This window comes from Panthera tigris, chromosome C2, assembly GCF_018350195.1.
Source record: "Panthera tigris isolate Pti1 chromosome C2, P.tigris_Pti1_mat1.1, whole genome shotgun sequence".
Taxonomy (NCBI): Eukaryota; Metazoa; Chordata; class Mammalia; order Carnivora; family Felidae; genus Panthera; species Panthera tigris.
Window position 1 is genome coordinate 151,378,774 of NC_056668.1, and position 12,067 is coordinate 151,390,840.

At 38.0% G+C, this 12,067-nt stretch overlaps 1 protein-coding gene across 2 annotated transcripts in view; it reads right to left on the minus strand.

Annotated features, from left to right (window-relative positions):
• Positions 1-12,067, minus strand: part of DLEC1 (DLEC1 cilia and flagella associated protein) — a 90,832-nt gene that overhangs the window by 45,341 nt on the left and 33,424 nt on the right. The gene's annotated exons all lie outside the window — the stretch shown is intronic.

The following is a 12,067-nucleotide window of genomic DNA, read 5'->3' on the forward strand; positions in this document are numbered from 1 at the left end:
GTAAGAAGTTGCTGCAGTCGAGGCCAAAGAGGTTTTTGTCTGCTTTCTTCTGGAGGATTTTGATGGCTTCCTGTCTTACGTTTAGGTCTTTCATCCATGTTGAGTTTATTTTGTGTATGGTGTAAGAAAGGGGTCCAGGTTCATTCTTCCGCATGTTGCTGTCCGGTTTTCCCAACACCATTTGCTGAAGAGACTGTCTTTATTCCATTGAATGTTCTTTCCTGCTTTGTCAAAGATTAGTTGGCCATACATTTGTGGGTCCATTTCCAGGTTCTCTATTCTGTTCCATTGATCTGAGTGTCTGTTTTTGTGCCAGTACCATACTGTCTTGATGAGTACAGCTTTGTAATACAGCTTGAAGTGCGGGATTGTGATGCCTCCAGCTTTGGTTTTCTTTTTCAGTCTTTGTTGCTTTTGGTCTTTATTTACTTGTTTTGTTTTGTTTTTTCATCTTCTCTCCCTTCAGAGAGTCCCCCTTAAAATTTCTTGCAGGGCTGGTTTAGTGGTCACAAACTCCTTTAATTTTTGTTTGTCTGGGAAATTTTTATCTCTCCTTCTATTTTGAATGACGACCTTGCTGGATAAAGAATTCTTGGCTGCATATTTTTCTGATTCAGCACATTGAATATATCCTGCCACTCCTTTCTGGACTGCCAAGTTCCTGTGGGAAGGTCTGCTGCAAACCTGATCTGTCTTTCCTTGTAGACTAAGGACTTATTTTCCCTTTCTGCTTTCATGATTCTCTCCTTGCCTGAATATTTTGTGAATTTATGTTGACGGTCAGTTTTTGTTGAATCTAATGGGAGTTCTCTGTGCTTGGTTTCCTTTTTCAGAATTGCTTTGGGATTGAAGCAATCGATTTAGTTTGTTCTAGCTCTGTGAAGAATGCTGGTGTTTTTTTGATAGGGATTGCACTGAATATGTAGATTGCTTTGGGTAGTAATGCCATTTTAACAATATTTGTTCTTCCAATCCATGAGCATGAAATGTTTTTCCATTTTTTGTGTGTGCCTTATTCAATTTATTTCATAAGTTTTCTATATTTTTCAGTGTATAGATTTTTCACCTCTTTGGTTAGGTTTATTCCTAGGTATTTTATGGTTTTTGGTGCAATTGTAAATGGGATCGATTCCTTGATTTCTCTTTCTGCTGCTTCATTATTGGTGTATACAAATGTAACCAACTTCTGTACATTGATTTTATACCCAACGATTTTGCTGAATTCATGAATCAGTTCTAGCAGTTTTTTGATGGAATCTTTTGGGTTTTCCATATAGAGTATCATGTTATCTGTGAAGAGTGAAAGTTTGACTTCCTCCTTGCCCATTTGGATGCCTTTTATTCCTTTGTGTTGTCTGATTGCTGAGGTTAGGACTTCCACTACTATGTTGAATAACAGTGGCAAGAATGGACATCCCTGTCATGTTCCTGACCTCAGGGTGAAGTTCTCAGTTTTTCCCCATTGAGGATGATATTAGCGGTGGGTCTTTCATATATAGCTTTTAAGATCTTGAAGTATGATCCTTCTATCCTTACTGTCTTGAGGGTTTTTATCAAGAAAGGATGCTGTATTTTGTCAAATGCTTTCTCCGCATCTATTGAGAGGATCATATGGTTCTCGTCCTTTATTTTATTGATGTGATGACTCACATTGATTGCCTTGTGGATATTGAACCAGCCCTGCATCCCAGGAATAAATCCCACTTGATCGTGATGAATAATTCTTTTAAAGTATTTTTAGATCTGGTTGGCTAGTATCTTGTTGAGGATTTTTGCAGCCACGGTCATTAGAGAAATTGGTCTGTAGTCCTCCTTCTTAGTGGGGTCTTTGGTTTTGGAATCAAGATCATGCTGGCATGATTTTAAATATGTATACAGCTGTGTATGGACAAATGCATAGACATTTGTATACATACATATGCATATATATGGTTGAATCCACGCAATTACTCTTTTTCTCCAGCTCTGTCCATTGAAAGGACACAGAACCAATGACAACCCAGCAGGAAACAGCAGATCTAATGCTTGGACCCTGATTTCTAAATACCAAGTTTCTGTGTTCTCCACATAAAAGAACAGGGCTTCTTAGAAACTGATTCAAGAACTGGGACAAGTGAGTTTAAGATGAGCCTGGAGCATCTTGTAATGCCAGAATGTAAGGAAGTGCTAAAAAAGAAAGCGAAAGAACACAGAAGACCATTTGTAAGGCTCCCACTGGACAAACCTAGTATAATTACATAAACTTTAAACAAACTCATTCTAGGCTAACACAACTTCGTTATCCAGAATGATTCTAAATAGATGCGCCCTTGAATACTGGCCAAGGAAATGAACTCTATGCAATAGCTACATTTTATGGTACTACTAGGATACATGTTTTGAAAAAGATAAAATCATCAATTGGTCAAGTGGGGAAAACCCAACTACTTCACTAAAACTGACCAAACAGACCTTTAAGGTGTATTCTCTTGATCAGACCTATGCTGACCAAAACACTGGGTACAAAATAGGTTCCAAGTGTTTCTTATAATATTTATAATTGCCCTGATGTATTTTACTCTCCTCCACTGTGGGATATTCAGGTGTTCAAATGTTGCTATTCTGCCAATATCAAACCGACATCCCAAAATGATTCTGCATCAGAGACTAAAACCCTTCTGGTTAACTCCTGTCCTTTAGGAACTTTTGACCAAAATGGGAGGAGTTGAGAAGTTTTGGAAGAGTTGAGGGCAATGGTGCAGACCTGGCCTAAGACAGAGATACTAACAGCAAACACTGGGAGATTCACTGTTCCCAGACTGCAAGTTTTTTTCCCTCTCCTCTCAGTTACAAATTTGTTTTTGCCTTTGTTCACTGACCACAGCATACCGGCTACTATTCCTCAAATGGGCATGCAGATAACAAATTCCTCTGAATTATCCTTTGAAAACGTCTGTCTACTAATGAGTCTTCCAATCCGTGAATATAGTATATTCAGTATTGTGCTGGTAAATGTTTAATGACAGGTTCTTGGAGATGGTGGAGAGCCATGATTTGATAGTATTTGCTGGCTTTCATGGTGTAAATACTTCCTCTGTGGTCGAATCCAAGATACCATCACTGAACATGGAGTCGGGGAGAGATGTGCACGGTACACTCTTCTGAGCTACTATGACCTGGCTCCAACATACTACTGGCTATATATCTATTCATCTATTTGGGTCTCCTTTAATTTCTCTCAATTATATTGTTTAGTTTTCTGTCAAAGTCTTGTACACGTTCATTTAAATTTGATTTATTTAAATGCACTACAAACTATCATATTTTAAATTCGCTTTATAATAGCTTGCTCTGGTACATAGGAATAAAATTAGTTTTATACATTGACTTTATATCTAGAGACTTTTAATAAATTCACTGATTAAATACAATAGGTTATCTGTGGATTTGGATTTTCTAGGTACACAATCATGTCATCTGTGAACAATAACAGTTTTATTTTTGTAAATACCTTTTGTCAAATTATGAAAGTTTTATTTGATTTTTAGTTTGCTTAGCGTTTTTTAAATTATGACTAGATATTAAATTTTGTCTGTGTCTATTGAAAGATAACTATGTGAGTTCTCTCCCTTACTGTTAAATGGGGAATTCTACTTATTGCTTTTCAGATGTTAAACTAACTTTGCACTGCTAGATCAAACCACACTGGTTATAATGTTTTTTTTTTTAAGTTTATTTATTTTGAGAGAGCGCGCATGCACCCATGCCTGTGCACCCAAGCAGGGGAGGGGCAGAGAGAGAGGCAGAGAGAGAATCCCAAGCAGGCCCTGCACTGCCAGCGCAGAGCCCGATGCAGGGCTTGAACTCACTAACTGTGAGATCATGACCTGAGCTGAAACCAAGAGTCAGATGCCTAACCAGCTGAGCCACCCAGGACCCCTGTAATGCTTATCATTTTCATATAAAGCTGAATTCCGTTTGCTAATGTTTTCTTGGGAAACTCTGCAGTTCTGTTCATGACAAAGTTTAGCCTTTCTTATGATAATCCTTTTCAGATTTTGGTATCCAAGATTATGCTTTTCTCATAACACAAGTTAGGCTGTCTTCCCTTTTTTTCTATTCTCTGTATTGTTTATAAAAGGTTGTTGCATTTCTTCCTCATAGGTTAGAGAGAATTCACAGGTGAAGCCATCAGGGCCTGAACTTTTATTCGTAGGTTTGTTGTTGTTTTAGACAACTTTACTGAGATATAATCTCCATGCCACAACTCACCAAATGAAAGGGTATAATACAGTGGTGTTTAGTATTTTCATAGAGTTGTGGGACCACCACAATTTTAAAGCTTGTTAGAAATTGTGAGGTTTTAAATTACAGATTCAGTGTCATAAGATTTTTCGGGTGGCTTATTTTCTCTTGATCTGTTTTGTATATTGTATTTTCCTGCAAATGTCTCTATTTCATCTACATTTTCAAATGTCTAGATATAAAGTTGTTCATAAACCTCTAATTTTTCTAACGTCTGTAGGATCTATAATATCTTCTTTTCCTTGATATTGGTGACTTTGTACTTTCTTTTCTTTTTGATCAGCTCTGCTGGGAATTTATTAATTTTATTAATCTTTTCAAAGAACTATGGAAAGAGCCCAAGTGTCCATCAACTGATGAATGGATAAACAAGATGTGGTTGCTACATATATACAATGGAATATTACTCGGTGATCAAAAAGAATGAAATCTTGCCATTGGCAACAAAGTGGATGGAACCAGAATGTATTATGCTAAGCAAAATAAGTCAGTCAGAGAAAGAAAAATATCATACGACTTCACTCATATGTGGAATTTAAGAAACAAAACAGATGAACATAGGGGAAGGGAAGGAAAAATAAGAACAGAGAGGGAGGCAAATCCTAAGAGACTCTTAAATAGAGAAAACAAATGGAGGATTGCTGGAGGGGTGTTGGGTTGGGGATGGGCATTAAGGAGGGCACTAGTTGGGATGAGCACTGGGTGTTATATGTAAGTGATGAATCACTAAATTCTACTCCTGAAACCATTATATGCTACGTGTTAACTAACTTGGACTTAAATAAAATTTTAAAAAATTGTTTCAAAGAACTAACTTTTGGCTTTGTTGATCCTACTGCTTATTTGCTTTCTATTTCACTTAAATTTGTTCTTGTTTAGGTAGGTGGCCCAGTTGGTTAAGTACTGGACTCTTGGCTTCAGCCAAGTCATGATCTCATGGTTTTGTGAATTCAAGCCCCACACTGGGCTCTGTGCTGGCAGTGCAGAGCCTGCTTGGGATTCTCTGTCTTTCTCTCTCTTTACCCCTTCCCTGCTTGTGCTGTCTCTGTCTCTGTCTCTCTCTCTCTGAAAAAAAAAAACCCACAATTTAAATTTGTTCTTGTTTTTATTATTTCCTTCCCATTTCTTTGGGTTTAATTTGCTATTATAATTTTGGGGAGACACCCACGTAGTGGATTTTCAGACTATTTCTCTTCTAACATGTAAATATAAGTCGGTACATTTTCTTCTAAGCTTGGCTTTAGCTGCATCCTACAAGCTTTGATGTACCATTTTAAAATGATCATTCATGGGGTGCCAGGGTGCTCAGTCAGTTGAGTGTCCAACTTTGGCTCAGGTCATGACCTTGAGATTCATGAGTTTGAGTCCAGCAACAGGCTCTGTGTTGACACCTCAGAGTCTGGAGCCTCAGATTCTGTGTGTGTGTCTCTCTCTGCCCCTACCTCCCCCCCATCAAAAATAATAAATAAACATTAAAAAATTTTTTTTAAAATATTCATTCACTGGGCACCTGGTGGCTAAGTTGGTTGAGTGTCCAGCTCTTGATTTCAGCTCAGATCATGATCCCAGAGTCATGGAACTGAGCCCCAAATTGGGACTCAGCGTGGAGCCTTCTTAAGGCTCGCTCCCTCTCTCTCTCCCTCTGCCCATCTCCCCTGCTTGCACCCTCTCTAAAAAAAAAGATAATAAAAGATTATCATCCATATAGAGTAAATAAGGCATGGAGATGAAAACTATAGCATAGGGAATATAATCAGTAATACTGATATTGTGATAACATTGTATGGTGACAGATGGTGGTGACTTATCATGATGAGCACTGAGTAACATGCAAAACTGTTGACTCACTATGCTATACACCTAAAACTAATATAGCCCCGTGTACCAATTATACTTCAATTACTTTTTAAAATGATCATTATTTTCTATTTTCTCATTTCCATTATGATTTCTTTGGTTCATGAGTTTAGTAATGAACTGCTGAATTTCCAAATATTTGGGTAGTTGCTAGTTATATTTTTGTTGTTGGTTTCTATATTAAGCCCACTAGGTTCAAACTCTATATGCATTTAGTCTTTTGAAAAAAAAAATTAAAGATGTATTTTTGTTTATTTATGGAGGCTGCACGCTCAAGTGGGGGAGGGGCAGGGAGAGAGGGAGAGAGAAACAATCCCAAGCAGGCTCGGTGCTTTGCGTGGAGCCCAACATGGGACTTGACCTCACAGACCACAAGACGCCACCTGAGCCAAAATCGAGACTTGGATGCTTAACCGACGGAGCCACTCAATCACCCCAGTCCTTTGAAATTTTTTGATAATTGCTTTATGATTCAGCACATGGACAATTTTGATGTTTAATGTGCACTTTTAAAAGAAAATACATTTTGCAAGTGCTGGCTGTAGTGTTATATATAACTCAATTAGACACAGTTTGTTAATTGCTCGATTCTTCTATATCTTTACTGTTTGGGTCTAGCTGCTTTTTAAGTTTTTGAGAGAAAAAATGTTAAAGTCTCCTACATGTTTGTTATTGTATCTGTTTTTCTTTTAGTCTTATAAAATTTTGCTTAGTATTTTGAGGCTAAACCATTCGTGTGTACAGATTTTAAATAGTATCTCTTGGATGGACTTTTAAATGTTCACTATGAAATGTCCTTTTTTCCTTTCTTTCTATTAATGCTTCTCGCCTTCTCTGATATTAGTAAATCCACACCACCTTTCTTGTGCGTAAAATATATCTTTATCCATCCTTATATTGTCAATCTTTTTGTACCCTTACTTTTAAGGTTATCTCATATAAGCAGCATTTAGTTGGTTTTTGTTCTTATTCACAGTCTGAAGGTCCTTCTCTTTTAATTGGGGTACCTGGTCCATTTACATATCATGTAATTGTTGTTGCTTTTCATTCCTTCTTGCATTTCTCTGCTTCCATATGAGTGTCATTTTCTTCTGATTAAAAATTCCTTTGGTGTAGATCTTCTGGTGATGGAATTATCATTATCTGATAGTGAATTACCAGTTTTCATCTGAGAATTTCATTTTATCTTCATTTTTTTTAAGTTTATTTATTTATTTTTAAGAGAGAGAGAGGGAGGGAGGGAGGAGAGGGCATGAGTGGGGGGTTGCAGAGAGAATCCCAAGCAGGCTCAATGCTCAGCGTAGAGCCTGACACAGGGCTTGATCTCACGACCGCGAGATCATGACTTGAGCCCATACCAACAGCTGAATGCTTAACGGACTGAGCCACCCAGGCATCCCAACTTATTGTTGAAATTTTTGAAGAATATTTTCACTGGGTTTAGAATTCTAGATTGAAAGTTACTATCTTTCATCACTTTGAAGCTTCCAAGTATTTGCCAGCTTCAAACATTTCCATTAGAAGGTTGTGGGTCTTTTTTCTCCAGATGCTTTAAGTTTGGGTTTCCCCCACCTTGTCTTTGGTTTAGAACAGAATTTTACTATAATATGCCTGGGTATGATTTTCTTTTATTTTACTCTGCTTAGGGTTGTTAGTGTTTTACTCTATGGCTTGATGTCTTCATTACTTTTTGGTCACTGTCATCCACTAAGTTTTTCAACCCTGCTGCTGCCCCCGTGCTCTCTCTCCTCCCTTTCTGGGATTTCAATTACACAATAGACCTGCTTACTAGGTCCCATATTTTTAAATGCCACTTTCTGTATTTTTTCTTCTCTTTTCCCTTTGTGTTTTAGTTTGGATCATTTCTACTGACCTCCCTGTAAGTATTATCTTCATCTGTGTCTAATTTGCTGATAAGCCCTTCCATTGAGTAATTTCAGTTCTAGAATTTTCATTTCTTGTAGATTCCTATTCTTCAGGTTATCTAGTTATAATACGGCCATAACTGGAAATCTGCCTAATACATGTATGTTTCTAACGCTTGGTTTTGAGATACTAGACTTATAAGAGTTGTAAAAAATAATCCAGAGAATTCCCATATGGTCTTCACTCAGCTTCTCCTTATGTTAACATTTTCATAACAAGAGAACTATGATCAAATCTAAGAAATTAAGCTTGCTACAATATATTAACTAAAGTAAGAATCTATGTAAACTTTTCCAATTTGTCCACTAACTTTCTTTTTCCATTGCTGGATCAAATCCAAAACCTGAAATTCCATTAGGTTCCCATGTCTTTTTAATTTCCTAGGATCTGTGACAGTTCCTTAGTCTTTCCTTGTTGTCCATGACCTTAAGCATTTTAGAGAGCACTGGTCAGTTATTCTGCGCAATGTCCTTCTAGAATGGTCTTCAGTTGGGTTGGTCTGATGTTTACTCATGATTACATTGAGGTTATGCATTATATACAAGAATATCATACAAGTGATGTGCCCTTCTCAGTATGTCATATTGGAGGTATATGATACGTATTAGCAGTGACGTTAAAATTAATCATTTGGTCAAAGTCCTATCTGCCATGATTTGCCATGGCACAGTTACTATTTTTCCTTTGTAATTACAAGGTATTTGGGGAGAGACTATGCAATCATCTGTTTCTGCTAAAACTTTTACCCCCAATTTTATCATCTATTGGTATATCCTGCCTGCAGATTTTATCAGTGTGATATTTAATGGTAACTTTTTTATTTCTTTCATTCTTTCTACGTATTAATTAGAATTATTCTGAGCCACTTGGCTGGCTCAGTTGGTGGAGCCTGCGACTCTTGATCTCGGGGCTGTGAGTTTAAGTCTCACACTGGGTACGGAGATTACTTTAAAATTTCAAAAATGTTTTAAACTAACTTAGAATCCTTCCGTAACAAAGAGTCATCCCTTCTCCTCCATTTATTTATTCAGATGTTTACTTATTCAGTATGAATTCATGGACTTTATTTTATTCTTTGGGTTACAATCTGAATACCATTATCATTTATTTTGTTGTTTGAAACGTTTCAACTTTGGCCATTGAGAGCTCTGTGTCCTTTTGACATGCCCCCTCTTCCTGTCCCTCTTTTTCTTTCTCTCATCACTTCCTTACACTTTATGGCACCACAAGATGTTCTAGGTTCACATATTTCCCCCGTCTCAGCCCTGGAATTAACTAATTTACCAAGGCGCCCTAGTGCCTTTTATTGGAGAAGGGTACTTAGAAACCAAGATGTGGACACTAGGTGTGCTAAGTGCTGCTAGGATGCCACTATTTCTGTTCCTCTCGGTAGCTGCAACTAGGAAATACACGCAAGTGTACTAACTTACGCATTCACACACATCTATATTTATTCTTGTATGTGTCCACCTGTATGTGTAATACGTAAACACATTTCGAAACCACAAATCCATTATTTGTATCTCTGACTACAACCCAGCACCCAAGAGCTGATTCCAGCAGTCCCTTTCCTTATTTGCAACTTCTTTCTGCAACAGTGGAAAACCTAATTCTCATCCATATATTTTTAAAATTTAAGATGTTTCATCAATATAAAGTTTGTGAAAAACTTATAACCATAAATTCTTCTCTGAAATGTACTAATTATGTATGATTCTTTGTGTACCATGGGTGGCTTCTTCCAGCCACATGTACTCAATTTTACACAGTCATATTATGTTGTACTTTAACTTTTAACATTATTATACATATACATCCCCATATATTTAAACATTTTTTCATCCTTAGCAACCTTCTTTTTTAAATTCATTAATTGTGAGAAAGAGGGAGAGAGGGAGAGAGAGAGAGAGAGAGAGAGAGAGAGAGAGGCAGCATGAGTGGGGGATGGGCAGAGAGAAGGGGAGACAGAGAATCCCAAGCAGGCTCCGCGCTGTCAGCACAGAGCCTGACGCAGGGCTCGAACTCATGAGAACATGACCTGAGCCAAAATCAAGGGTCGGATGCTTAACCAACTAAGCCACCCAGGCACCCTGCAATGTTCTAAAGGAATAAATACCTTACTAATCCACTTGTGGGCTGTTATTCACTAACTTATCAAAACCCCTTATAAGTTATTTTCTCTCTCCCCTGCACACACACACACTTGGCTTTTTTTTTTTTTTTTTTTTTTTTTTTTTTTACTAAATATGACACCTTTCATTTTTTCTTGATTTATCAGGGGTAGGCAAGGCCAAGAGGTAGACCCATATTTGAGTATTTATGTAATTTAGTCCATACATATTTACTGAGGAACTACTATCTGCTGAGCACTGAAAATAAAATAACGCAAGCCTAGAAATAATTCCTGCCCTTGTTGGGCTTACAGTCTAGTGGGAAAGATAAATATAAAATTGTGCCACCAAAGAGCAAATGGTGGGAAAAGGGCCTGCAATCAGGACATTTAATCCAGTCGGGAAAGGTCAGGGTGACTTTCCAGAGAAGTGACAACTCAGCAATAGGAAAGGGGTGAGCCCTAGAGGACCAGGCAAAGGCAGAAGGGAGGACTGGTCCATGGCAGTCTGTGACCACCTCATCTACAGGCTTCCACAGATGGCACCTTCCAGTCCTGCATATAAGGGTCTGTCACATGGCCCTGAGCAGTTCTTTCTCTGCCCTATTCCACCCCCCCAACTGAAATTATTTTTACCCCCTTTCTTGGAGTCTTTGACAACTTCTGCAACTGTCCTTGAAATCTGATGACCAGACACAGAGGTCCAAAAGAGAATATATCACTGTTACATTTAAGGAATTAAAAAAAACATTGCTTTAACATTTAACACATAAGACTGACATGTTTGCCCGATTTTGCCCTGGGTGCTTGAGAGCTCATAAAGAATAATGGACTGCTCTTTAAACTGTAAAGTACAATACACATGTGTGTGAAAGAACTTGCCACGATTAGGCCTGGCAGTCTTTGCATCTGGTGAACAGAGTTGGCGGCTACTAAGCTTGGTCTCAGTCTGATTCCCTAGGATGGTGGAGGCTAGAATGAAAATGAAGGAGGCTAGGGAAAAGGAATCAGGAGAGTCCCTATAACTACTCTCAGACGGATCATTGTATATGCTGTTAAGTGAAACAAGCAAGGTGCAGAGGACAGTAAGAAGGAGAGGGGGTTCAAATACATCCATATATTTGCTTATGATTCCAAAAAGAAACAATGGAAGAACCCAAACTAATGAAAATAGTTACTTGTCGGGTAAGGAGAGCATAAGGAAGAGGGGAAAGGAGCATGAAGTGAAAGAAAGTTTCTTTTTATTTTATTTTTTTTAATTTGTTTAATGTTTTTATTTATTTTTGAGACAAAGAGAGACAGAGCATGAGCAGGGGAGGGGCAGAGAGAGGGGGAGACACAGAATCTGAAGCAGGCTCCGGGCTCTGAGCTGTCAGCACAGAGCCCGACGCGGGGCTCGAACTCACAGAGTGTGAGATCATGACCTAAGCTGAAGTCAGACGCTCAACCGACTGAGCCACCCAGGCGCCCCAGAAAGTTTCTTTTTAAATAGAGAATCACAGCCAATAAATGCAGAAGGAGTAACAGAATTAGAAATGACCATGTTATAACCCTTAATTTTGTTTAAAAAAAAATGGATCTAGGTAATAATCATCTAAGGCTTCTAAAGCCACTACAAGAAAGGTTGATAAAAACTTCATAAATGACGGTTCAGGCTCGCAGCACCCAAAACCATTCTTTCCTGGTAATAGGAAAAGCAGATACACGCCTCCTGATGGGATATAATAAGAAATACATAGCACCACCAAAGTATTATTCTTGCCAAGAAAAGAAAAAAAACTGAACGTGAATCTAATCAAATGTCTACATCGAACTATAAGTTTATAGAAATAGGAACAAAGGAACGTGTTTCGTGTCACCACAATGATACAATCAGCCAAACCCAGGATT